At 44.4% G+C, this 13,603-nt stretch overlaps 1 pseudogene; it reads right to left on the reverse strand.

Moving 5' to 3' along the window:
• Positions 1-12,570: 12,570 nt before the first annotated feature.
• LOC144496220 (U2 spliceosomal RNA) lies at positions 12,571-12,774 on the reverse strand (annotated as a pseudogene).
• Positions 12,775-13,603: the final 829 nt, after the last annotated feature.

Here is a 13,603-nt window from a genome sequence, read left to right on the forward strand (position 1 = left end):
GTGTACCTGTGCTTGGAGTGATAAGACATATATTTGTTCTCATAGTTGTTAGATAAGATTTCTTTAGAGGACCTTATAGCAACAAAGTAGAGCTAAATTAAAATAGAAACAGAAAATGCTAGTAATATTCACAAAGTTATCTAGCATCTATGGAAAGGGAAATAGAGTACATGGACTGAATTTAATGCTCTGCTACTGACAAGTTGAAGACAGAGTGGCACTTTAAATCCAGCAGGTGGACTGTCAGCCACCTACCTGCTTGCCCTGCTCCTTCCATAATTATACCAGCAGCGGAGGTAGCGTTGGGCAGCCGGCCCATCAGTGGGCCAATGGAGGCCCTTAAGGAGGCAATTAGTGCCCTCTTATGTGCCTCATCCCACCATTACTGACATTTAACCAGTGGTGGGAGAGGCCCAGTCTAAGCGGCCAGCCCAGCAAATCTCCCTGCACAGGCTGGTAGGATACAGAAGGGTGCCCATTCTTAACTGGCCCCCTGGGACCATCGAAGGGTCCTTCTCATGGTGTAGGCCCCCAGGTTTTCCTCACCCAGCCCCATCAGCGACCCTCAAACATTTACAAAGTTTTGATCCATCGCGGCTTCCATTAGCTTGCTTTCTCATCACCCAGGTACAACGTTGGCAGTGGCCAGCATTCCAGCTGCTGCTAAAACTACATGGAGAGCTGCTGACTTCTGATTTGCTGCAAACTCTCTGAGGTGTGACTTCCAGTTCCAAGAGGTGAAAATCCCACCTCTGGCCTGTTAACGATCAAATGGGCAGGCTAGTCTCTGGCCTATTAGCCGCTGGGGTGGCCACAAGGACCATGGTGTCCTGTAAAATCCAGCCTAAAATTTCAGGTTGATGACCTTTCATAAGAACTGGAAAAGTTGGCAATCTAACAGGTCTTATTAAATATAGATGTAAGGAAAGATGGGAGGGGAAGTAGAACTAAAGGGAATATCTGTGATAGGACAGAAGACAAGAGAGATTAAGTGACAAAAGGAATGATGGTGCAATGCAAAAGTGCGTGGTAGTAGAACAAGTAATGGAACAAAAGATGTGTCCAGGGGATGTGTAAATGGCAATAGCACAATTACCAACAACTGCTGTGTGAAAAATGATAGCAATGGTTACAACCTGATAGAATTGAACATTGAGTTCAGAAGGTGCGCCCTAACTAGGCAGTGATTTTGCACTTAGGTGGGCAAGGTCTCAGGCAGGAAATTTGCCCTTACTCCTATTGAGGCCTTTAAGTGACCAATTAATGGCTAGTTAAGAGTCATTCCCTGCCCTACCTTAATTTAAGTGGCTTGGGGAAGACCAAAATAGGCCGGGATCTCAGGTGGGGTGGGAGGGGGCACCTCCATCCGAAACCCCCTTCCAACTGTGGTGCCCCACTCCCTACCACCCCTCGCCTTTCCCCTGAGACCTTGACTGCACCCTTTGCAACCTCCCAGGCCTTCTTTATCCTCCGTGCCCTGGGAGCCTTCAAACTTACCTTGTTCCTCGTGCATGGGACTTAGACTCAGGCATCTTCCTGAAGGTCCTCTTCAGTCTACTGCAGCTTCTATCACATGGTGCACTGTAGTTAGCACTGATGCCTCACAGCGCCAGGGACCCAGATTCGATTCCAACCTTGGGCAACTGTTTGCATGGATTTCCTCCAGGTGATCTGGTTTCCTTTCACATTTCAAAGAACTGCAAGTTAGGTGGATTGGTCATGCTAAATGGCCCCTGTCAAATCCACTGGGCCCTTTACACCTCTCTGCTTTCTGGAAGCCATTGCAGTATAAAAGGGGGCATGGCCCACCCTGAGCTCACCGGTATTGCACTGCGCTGTGGCCTTGGGGACTCTTTTGTTGCAGGTCTTAAGCAGCTCCAGTCAGTGGAGGTTTCAGTAGAGATTTCCAGAGGAGGTAAGGGGCTTTAAAGTCTTTTAATTCCAGTGGACATGACTTTACACTGCTGGTTGGATGTTACACAAAAGTAGGCTTACAAATGAAAAGCACAGGCCCCCCAACCAATTTGGGGGTGGGGCATGCTGGCCAGTATCTGTAGGAATGATTCAGAACTTGATAGGCTCAAAATGTAGGCAATGAAAAGCGACAAGGGATTCTGATTGGTTGAGTCCCCTTAGAGCAGGAAAACACTGGTGAACATTGAAGTGACTGGGAGTGAGAGAGGCAGCAGTCAAGTTGAAGATCTCTTACTTAACTAATGTTTCTGTGAATTGGCGAGAAAAGCCATGAGGGGGTGCAGTGGTGAGACAGTTAGCTGCTCAGGACTTGGAAGTGAACTGTTATCAAGGGGAGCAGTGTTGACGCAACCCCCAGCCAGAGCTAAGGAGGCCTGGGAAGGCCATTACCAGGCAGCCAGCAGCGAGGTGAGGGCATCGAGGTGAGATGCGAGGCGCCACCAGGACGGGGCATATTGTTGAAAAACGACACAAGGAAGGGAGGTAGTAAGCTAGCCAGCAGGTTGGGACTTGGTGTAGCCACTGTTGAGCAGCGAGGGGAGCAGGGGCGAATTGACCCCCAGGGCTGAGGAAGTCAAAAAAAGCCTGTTCTTTAAAAAAACCATCTTCATTAAAATCAAGACCGAGGGGGTGACACAAATTACTGCTAGGCAAGTGCAGTAGGGTGGCATAGTGGTTAGCACTGCTGCCTCACAGCGCCAGGGACTCGCATTCAATTCCCGGCTTGGGTCACTGTCTGTACAGAGTCTACATGTTCTCTCTGTGTCTGCGTGGGTTTCCTCCGGGTGCTCTGGTTTCCTCCCACAGTCTGAAAGATGCACTGGTTAGGTGCATTGGGCATGCTAAATTCTCCCTCAGTGTACCTGAACAGGTGCCGCAGTGTGCCGGCTAGGGAATTTTTACAGTAACTTCATTGCAGTGTTAACGCAAGCCTACTTGTGATACTAATAAATAAACTTTAAAAATTTTAAACTTTAAAACTTCAAGAGAGATCAATTAATATGCAGTGACACTATAGGCAGGATTTTCTGGCCTCGCTTGCCCCAAAACCAGAAAATCCCGCCCGAGGTCAACGGACCTTTTCATGCTCCGTCCCTTGACCGCTCTGGTTCCCGTGGTGGGCAGGACAGTAAAATTCGCCCCTATAAATCTGGCAGTCAAAAATGTAGAAGATTGAAGGCGAGGCAAGAGGACCAAGGTAGACAAAAAGAGTTTGTCATTTCACTTTAAAATTTTGAAATATTGAACAGTGCATCAACTGCACATTCATCCTCAACCACCAAAAGTATGGGTGAATTATCTGATGACTTGAACAAGAACAAAGTTGAACAAGAAGTAGAATCTGAAATGACAATGGAACACAAAATATTTCTTCTTTTGAAGTGAGGGCGGCACGGTAGCACAGTGGTTAGCACTGCTGCTTCACAGCTCCAGGGACCTGGGTTCGAGTCCCGGCTCGGGTCGCTTTCTGTGTGGAGTTTGCACATTCTCCCTGTGTCTGCGTGGGTTTCCTCCGGGTGCTCCGGTTTCCTCCCACAGTCCAAAGATGTGCGGGCTAGGTTGATTGGCCATTCTAAGTTGCCCCTTAGTGTCCCGGGATGCATAGGTTAGAGGGGTTAGTGGGTAAATATGTAGGGATATGTGGATAGGGCCTGGGTGGGATTGTGGTTGGTGCAGACTTGATGGGCCGAATGGCCTCTTTCTGCACTGTAGGATTCTATGATTCTATAAACCATCCCTGACAACATTGCCTTATGGCCAAAATTTGTTCCACTGGATATGATAGAATATTTTGTACTAAATAAACTAGAAAACATAGGTAATATGGAAAATTTGAGAAAATAGTTTAAATTGGAGGTCAAAAGCAGGTTAGAAGTCTTCTTAAGTCCCATTTTCTGAGGGTGAAGAGAAATGTATGACGGAAGTTAGAAATTGGCTGATTTTTTTATTTTGGAAACCTCTAAGGCAGTCTACTGTTATATTTGCACATTATTCCCTGATCTTAGTAGAGGGAAACGAGCATTCGTTGATGGGTACTCTAACTGGAGAATTGTTGGAAGAGATCTTGCTGATCATAAAACTTCCAAAGCTCTTATTAAGTTTATAAGCATGTTCGTTCCAAGATGTAAATTATCTGGAAGAATTGTTTCTGCGTTATCAGCTTTGTTTGAAAAGGGAAGTGCTGAGACATGTTGGCACAGTCAAATTGCTGTCTTCTTTGGGACAACCTCTAAAAGGACATGATGAGTCATCATTGTCAACCTAAAGAGGTAATTTTTTAGTCTGCCTTAAATATCTCAGTGAATTTGATGAACTTCTCAAAGAGCATTTGACGAGTTATCCATATTGTGGCTCAGAGAAGACTAACTTTTTAATGAACAGAATCTATGATGACTTCATCACTATAATGGCAGATCGGCTCAGAAACCGGTCAACACCAGATATGAGTCATGTGGAACAATTAATGTTAATTTTATGCTATGTGACCAACAATGGTGAAGTAGTAGAGGATTTCTTCCAGCTACAATCCAATACATCTGTGTGTTTGGAGACAACTGTTTTGGAAATCATTGCAAATTTAGGTTTGGACATCAAAAATTGTCATGGGCAGAGCTTTGACAAAGCCACAAGTATGGCAGGAAAATATTCAGGTCTACAAGCAACACTAAACAACGCAAATCCCTGTGCATTATTCATCCCATGTTCCAGTCCGTCCTTGAATTCAATCTGTAATGCTGTAGCTGAATCCTGTGCAGCAGCTGTAGTTTTTTTTGACTTTGTTCAAAACATGTATGCTTTTTTTTTGGTTTCTATGCATTGGCAGAATATATTACTTAGAGCAGGCAAATGGAAAATATTTGACAGTCAAAGAATTTGGGACACCAAGTGATCCACTCATGCAGATGCTGCTTGGTTTTGAAAATGGATTTTGTTGATATAAAGGAAGCCTCATCAGACATAGCCATATCAAATTCAGAAAACCATCTGGAAATGCTGAAGCAAAATCCTTAGCAGACAAGTTTTAAACAGTACAATATTGCTGTTTTTACTGTGTTGTGAAGCCATTTACTTCAAAGGATTAATGCCATCAGCAAATAGCTGCAAAACATAGATACAACTCTCTTGAATTCCTCACAGGTGTTAGCCTCAGTTAGAAGTTTTGTCATGGAAGTTTGAAATGACTATAACTCAGTGGAAGCAGGAGCATTTACATTAGCAAAAAGTACAGGCCTTGTGATGAGAAACGTACAAGACGCAGAAAGTTATTTTTTGATGAACTACAAAGACATCATTTTAAAATGTAAAGAAAAGATCATCATTGAGATTGTCAATGTTATTTGTGACACAATAATGATGCAATTGCAGAGTGAATCTCTGAAGAAAACTATTGATTTACTTTGCATGCTTTTCAACAGAAGTTTGGATGAAAATGCTAAAAGCCACTGCAGTAAGAAATTAATGATTAAACCATGCTGCTGTTTACGCAATGGGATATCGAGGTCCCACCAATGGCGCACCTCCGGTGTGATTTCCCAGAGGCAAGGGGTGTGTAAACAGAAAACTCTGTTGACAATGTAAGATCCCACCACCAGTGAGCAACACATCACCTCCCGCCACTGCAAGACGTGCCGTGGAGGGGGAGCCTAAGTGAATTCTACCAGGAAGACATGGGCACAAATCTTTTTGAAGATGAAGTAGAACAATTCATTCATTTCATTGATAATGCTGAGTAATGTGCTTTGGGGTCATCATCTGATTTATACAGACTTATACATAATGGTTTGCAGGCAATCTTTTCAAATGCGGAAACCATTCTGAAAATATTTTTAATAATTCCGATCACAAATGCTTCTAGTGAACATTCTTTTTCTGTATTGAACAGAGTTTAAAAATTATTTGCGGAATATGATGCGTCAGGAACATTTGACAAGTTTGACAATATTATGATTGAAAGTGCATCCTTACAAAATTTTACTTGCAATGATGTAACTGATTATTTTGCGAAGAAAAAATATAGAAGAAAAGCCATCTAAGTTGTATATCAAAAAGAGATGAAGCAAGAAAACCTTAACCTGTCCCTCTTCCATATTTTCTAACTTATGGACCAGTACTGGTCTGAGATAATGGCTGCAGCAGGTCACATGCTGATATTTTGACCACCATCACACTCAAGACTAGACAAAGAACAGAATCCAGCAGACAGAGTCACTGATATTGGACTTAAACTCACTGGACACTCCACTCCCATGTATTGATGGCAATAACCTATTTGATTTGTGAAGGAAGTTACTTTTTGAATTTGAATGAGACTGAAATATACTGAATGGCAGCGTATGCATCTTGTTGATTGGTGTATTTGCTTCTGTACTGGCCAGTGCTGCAATGATGTCTTTGGCTGATTTTTTTTCCGTCTCATTGCTCATTAGCAAGTTTCATGTTTGTTCCCCTCAAAACACACACATTGCAATATTAACCATCCTTACTGTAATTCTGACAAGAGGTAAGTTTGGATTTCAATTCAACAATTACAGGCATGTTTTTACAAGTTAAAAAGCACTAAAGTAGTTAAACAGTGATCAATGCCATTTTTAGTCCTGGATACACGATACATACAGAGGATGCTTTAATTATTAAACTGTATAAATTAAATGATAAGTTGTCTGGTAAAATGCAGAGGAAGCAACAGGAGGTACAAGGAGGTACATCCCACTTGCAATGGGAATCAGAGTGGACTAGGGGTGGAGCACGGGAAGGTCCGTTGACCTCGGCAGGATTTTACAGTTTCGGAGTGGGCGAGCGAGGCTGTAAAATCCCATCAATAATGTCCGCCATTCTCCCGAATTGAGACTAAGTGTCCACTCCAGTGGGAAACCTAAAGGGTTTGCTGCTGTCGTTAGCAGCATCTATCAGGTGGGATTCTCTCTCCTGATAGATGCTAATTTATGCATCGTGGACAGCACACTGGCCAGACGCGCTGTTCTAAGACTGGGCCGCCATTCTTAAAGGGTGACTCAATCTCTGCACTTGAAGACAGCCCCCCCCATCCCCCCAATAAAACATAAATGGTGGCCCCCACACTGACCTGATGAGCACCACCAACTCCTCACGAAAGAGTGGCATCCTCCCATCCACAAATAATGGGTAACTCTCCCCCACAGAGATAAGGGTGACCTGACGCCACCTCCCCCCCCTCCCCCGGAACCACCACTCAGCCCCTCTCCCCCTCATACACCTATTCAGCCACACACTTCGGCAGTGCCAGCAGTGCACAACCCCTTGGCACTCTGGCACACACTGGCCTGGCTCATTGGGCCCATGGGTCCCTCAAGGGTCCTGGGGGTTAGCTGGGCTTGGGCTGGGGGAAAGGTGTTGACCTCACCACTCTTCACTGAGATGGGTGTGTCATGGCTGGACTATCCCTTCTAGCCCATAGCATGCTGATTTCAGGCAGCCCTGTGATCAATTTCTACATTCCTACCAGTCAGTTGTGCAAATTCTGAACTGGCCAGGTTACTTTAACATCCATGCCCCCCAGTCAACTGGCAGGATTTTAAATCATTGCAGCACTTCATTCTGCAGCAGAGATTTTCCTTTCTCCCTGTCAGAAGTTGCAGGTGAGAACAGACCTCTTTGAAGTCCTCTGACAGAGTGGAGATGTCAGCTTCACCTGGGATTGGGGGGTGGTGGGTTCCAGTCTGCCCAGCTGTGCACTCCTCAATGTATAGGCAGCTTTGATTTGAAGTTGCTGAGGCTTTGCAGCAAGCAGAAATCATTGAAACCCTCTCCATTGCATTTGAAGCCTTTGATCTGTATCAAGTTCAATGGCCTGTGCCTCGTAAAAGATTCAGCTGTCAGATTAATGGATTTCTATCTCCTCCAATCACCTGTATTTATTTTGATTTCTCTACACAGTTGGCTACACCTTAAAATATCCCATTGATCCTGACTGCAATGTAGACAGAGTCTAATTCTAATTGAGAGTCCATGGTTTCACTCCCTCTTTGGAGTGGTTCGCAAAAGTGGGATGAGTGAGGGATCTGGGAGGGAAAGGGGGCACTGTGTGGGGGATCTGGGAGGGAAGGGGAGCTATGTGGGGGGCCTGAGGGGGGAAAAGGGGTTGTGTGAGAGATCTGAGGGGGAAGGAGTACTGTGTGGGGGTTTGAGGGGGAAGGGGGCCTGAATGGGGGGTCGGGTTGGATAAACCACATGCCTGTGTGGTGTGGGGGGAGGGGTAGGATGCCTTTCACTGCTCAGAGGTTAGTGGTGCTTCTTTGACCCTCGGAGTCCAACACACCAGGCCCTCACTTGTAAGGACCTGTACCAAAGCTCACCTGCTGGGGAGGCAGATGAATAACAAGGGCCATTTAATTCGGGCTGCAAGCCTGCTAGGTATATTTAAATGCCTGGCTTTGAATATGCATCAGGTTCTTGCTTGCTATGGGGCTGGCAGCGTGGCCTGGGAGGGTCGCAGCGGTTTTGAAGACCAATACAAACCCCACTTTATACTCCATACTCCTGATTCTCCGCGCCATCACAATTTGTAATCAGAGCTAGCCGGCCCAGAGAATCTGCCCCAATATTTGCTGTTTCAGATGTTGTCTAGTTGCCTCCATGTTTTCCCACATGAGCACAAGATATAGGGGTAGGCGTATACTACAGCAGCCCACCATCACCCTCTCCCTTCCTCCAACACTGCACCACCCCCTACCTCGAGGCTACTCTGCAATTCAACAAGATCATGGCTGAATCACAACCTCAACTTCCCTATCCTGCCTGATCCTTGAGTCCCTTGATTCGTGTACAGGCTTGAATGAACTCAACAACTGAGGATTCACATCCCTGCTCCTGTATTCTAGTCCTCACTCTGTCGAGGAGGGAGTGGTATTGCTGTTAGTCTAGCAAGCCAGACACCGAGGGTAAGGTCCCAGCTTCGAACACCACCGTGGTCTATGGCAAAATTTGAACCCAATAAAAATATGGAATTACGGTTGTACCAGATATTCTCTTCACTCTGATCAAAGAAATTTCTTCACATATCAATTCAAAATCGCCCTCTTATTCTGAAACAATGCCGCCTAGTTTGAGATTGTCCAACCAGAGAAAACTGCCTCTTAGCATCAATCCTGTAACACCTTCTCAGCCTCTTACATATTTCAGTCAGCTCACCTCCCATCTAGAGAAAATGGGCCCATTATGTTAGCAAAATGCACTTCACAAGCAAAACCCTGCTATTTGATATTTTCCCTTTTCTTAGCAATATAATTGTATTGACATATGAATAATATCACCCACTTTAAGTGAGTACAAATGGCCTTTTCAAATATATATTTCAGCTCTACTGACAATTGCAGTAAACAAATTTAAAGTGACCACCCAGATGCCATGGGTAGATATTAAAAATATTAAGATTTTTAATGATTTTGAATATGATGAATCTCCATATATGTCAAAGTGGATTGTTGTGAGCTTTTACTCAACATATTAACCGTTCCATGCCTTAACAGCTCAATGTGCCAGTGAATTGCAGATGGTGGTTCGGTTCATTCGAATAATATTTTTGTTGAATGAGCAGGAGTCAGGAAATTGTAAGGCTGGCAGGCCTGGGTTTGTCCGACCAAAAATGTTCCCTGTACATTCAGAATGCTGATAAAGGCTTTTGTCAAGCCTGTTTCTTCTCCTGATGTTCACAGTAGCACAGTGCTTAGCACTGCTGCTTCACAGCGCCAGGGACCTGGGTTCAATTCCCAGCTTAGGTCACTGTCTGTGTGGAGTTTGCACGTTCTCCCCATGTCTGAATGGGTTTCCTCCGGGTGCTCCGGTTTCCTCCCACAGTCTGAAAGACGCGCTGGTTAGGTGCATTGACCCAAACAGGTGCTGGACTGTGGCGACGAGGGGAATTTCACAATAACCTTATTGCAATGTTAATGTAAGCTTTACTTATGTCTAATAAATAAACTTTACTTTATGTTCACCTTTTCATCATTTTTCAGGTAATGTTTGCATTCTAACTTAATGATCTTATGTGCTGAATTTTCATCTCACAAGGCAGGCAGATACGAAAAATAGTGCTGCTGTCCATCATGCTGAGTTAATGTTGCAATTCTGACATCTGTGATCTTGCTTCAAAGGGTGGAAAGCTGGAACCTCCAATCTGCCTGTTTCAGAATATTGGCAAATTTAGTTTGTTAACATGCTCGCTGCCAGTTCATCAAGGGTCAGTTGCTGAACAGCTGGAGCACAAACTGTGTTCAGCCTAAGTGCCAATGTATAGCTCAATGTTCTTATCAACTTTTACCAACTCATTAAAATATTGTAAAGGAACAGCAGGAGAGAAAATGGGAAATTACAAATGAGGAGGAGGGTTGTTTCATGAACTTTGTACCTGGAAATTATTTCAGTGCATGTGAGAGTCAATAAAAGCATAATTTAACCAGCAAGGGTTGAGACACAAGAAGCCAATGTTTGTGATGATGGGCAGTGCTGACATGGGGAATTCAGGAAAGGGGTGAAGGGATCAGAACACAGGAAGGGAATTTGAGTCAGTGCAGAAGGCAGCAGTGGAGTGCTGGTGTATCAAAGATAAAATACAGCTTACTTCACTATTTTTAACTGTGATTCCATATGCACTTTTTTTTCCTCCCAATAGTATTAGTTTTATTTTTCTCACTTTATCTTTAAAGAATTAGGGAATTCCCAGATCCAGCCAGATAGGACGTTGCTGACTATGATGTCACTGACTGTATCTGAACATGTATGGGAATTGCTCTCCCTGGTATTGTGGTGGCAATGCATGCAGCTATCTTAAATCAACCTTTTCAGAAGTGAAATCAAGAATACTTTTCACAGCAACAATGGAAAATTTACCCTTCAATCTCTAATTTTCCTTGTTATTTTTATAGACAGACTCCTTAATTTTCTGCCTTGCACATTAATTTTATAGGCTGAGTCAACACATCTTTTTGTTCTTCAGTGCTCTCTTTAAGTGAAACTGAAGGGGTCACTAAGGGACTCACTTTACATGAAAGGTAATGTTCATAAAGGTGATGTGACTTCAGACTCAAAAATATCAAAATATTTCATTTTTTTTAACCATGGCTACCTTGAATCATAATATTTTAGAAAGATACTTTGATTTAAAATATAGTCATAAATGTTGAGAGGATAATTCTGTCAAACTATATTCATCACCATTGAATGATTAATGAATGAACATGGAGTTATAATAAAATGATTTATATTTTTAGGTCGGAATGAAGCAGCATTATTGCTCTTGAAGTTTGGTTGTCATGCTGATGCTCTAGATGTTGATGGTCAAAGTTGCATGAATGTGATGTTACTCAAAATGCCTCAAGTGGTGAGATATTTATTAAAACTACTTGGATTTGCTGATAAACCTCTTGTTCTCACAGAAGCTTGATGTTAACTTTTAGCATTGACCTTCATTAGTGATTTATTTTACAGAATTTCTAAAACAATGGGTAGAGTTTTTTGCTTTGGACACCATCAGTGATTACAACAAAAATTGTGCACATTTTGAAAATATATTATTCCTTGCTGAGCTTCTGCTCAAATTCATGTGCATATTAGCAAAATCTGCCATGAACCAATGCAACCCTTATCTAAGGAAAGATAAAATTATCATAGAGTGAGTTCAATGGAGGTTCACCAATCCCTGGGATGTCGGGATTGTCTTTTGAAGAGAGATTGAGCAAACTGGGCCTGTATTCTCTAGAGCTTTGAAGAATGATGATGATCTCATTGAAACTTTACAAATTTCTTATATGACTGACAGGGTAGGTATAGGTAGGATGTTCCCCCTGGCTGGTGAGTCTAGAATCAGGGGACACATTCCTGGAATAAGGGGGAGGAATAAGGAAGAATTTTTTCACTCCCACGGTGGTGAATATTGAGAATTCCCTACTCCTGAGGGCTGTGCAAGCTCAATCAGTGAATATTTTCAAGACCGAAATCAATAGATTTCTGGAGATGAACGATATCAAGAGATATGGGGATAATTTGGGAAATTTGCATTGAGGTAGACTGTAATGACTCAGGATGCCTGACCGGAAAGGAACATAGTTTATTAAAGAATGCAAAGTAAAACCACTACCATGGTGTACACACACCAGTCCCTGTTTGGGACTATATTTCAGCAGGCCCCATGGACATCGTGGGGATTTCACACACACACACACCACACCGCCGCCCCCCCCCCCCCCGCCCCCCCCCCCCCCCCCGCCCCCCCCCCCCCCCCCCCCCCCCCCCCCCCCCCCCCCCCCCCCCCCCCCCCCCCCCCCCCCCCCCCCCCCCCCCCCCCGCCCCCGCCCCCGCCCCCGCCCCCGCCCCTTGTGTCTGAACATTCCCCCTTACTCCCATGACGATGGTGCCTTCTCAATTTCTTTGCCTGTGGCCTCATCTCCATCGCTTGTAGGGTCTGGTCAGGGTGTGTGTAACAGATAGGCAATTTTTTTTTGTACTTTTCCAATTCAATCAAATCAAATCCAATTCAGAGTCTCAACAAGTTGAGACATTTCCGATCCAGGCTGACAAGACAGGGCAAGCAACCAAATTACCCTATCCTGGGCCTGATCTACATGAGCCAAGCTGATTGGAGGAGGGAAAGCAATACCTCCTCCAAGACTTGAGCTCATCTGCATCTTAGCCAAAAGGCCAAGATACCGCTTTTAAAAATTGCTTCATATGAAACATATGAAGCTTCAATATAACCTAATGACCTCAACCAAGTGCAGCATCCAATCCATACTACACTTGATCTTAGCCAAAAGGCCGAGAAGCGATATTAGGCAAATGCCTCTTCTGCAAAGGGGCTTCTTCTCGGTGGCAACCTCTGGCTGGGTGTCTGCCACTTCTGTCTCCATGTCCGAGCCAGGATCTTCATTGTCCAGATAACTGGCTCTTGAGCTTTGAGTGGGCAGTATCTGTCTAAGCAGGAGGATCTGTTGACCATCAATTTATAATAATCCCCATATAGTTGGACTGAATTGTCAGATTTTAAAACTGGGACTACTAGTGCAGCCCATTCAGCAAGTTGTACTGGGCGTATAATGCCAAGTTCTTCTAGACTCAGGCAATGGTGGGTTTTTGAACCATATCACCTAGGCCCACCTCATTAATTATGCATTCTGTGAAACCCACCAGATCACCGTCGGCGGCCTCTGGTGTGTTGGGCCTCAACATGCTCACCGTTTTCTCTATGTGGGCGCTATATTTAAAAGGACACAGCACACACGCTTCTCAATGCTTGCAGTGCAGGAGTGCCTCACTGAAGAGATGGCCTCAAATTCAAAGAAAAATACTGCCCCCAGGTTTAGTGCTGCTTCACTTGAGCGGCTGCTGCATGCCACAGAGGCCCACCACTATATCCTGTACTACTGTTCTGGCCACAGGAAGGGTTACGTGACAAATCCAGCTTGGGAGGCGATGGCAGCAGTGGTGAGTGCAAACGCTGCCCTGAATAGATCAGTGCCAAAATAGTATGAATGATCTCATCTTTCCGCCAGGGAAAATCAACCATCTCATCCCTCAACTCACACACTCTCACGCCCATAACGCATCCACAGGGATCTCACTCACTGCCAGCTCATGCACATCACCACTCACTGGCTCA

Source organism: Mustelus asterias, chromosome 7 (genome assembly GCF_964213995.1).
Source record: "Mustelus asterias chromosome 7, sMusAst1.hap1.1, whole genome shotgun sequence".
NCBI lineage: Eukaryota > Metazoa > Chordata > Chondrichthyes > Carcharhiniformes > Triakidae > Mustelus > Mustelus asterias.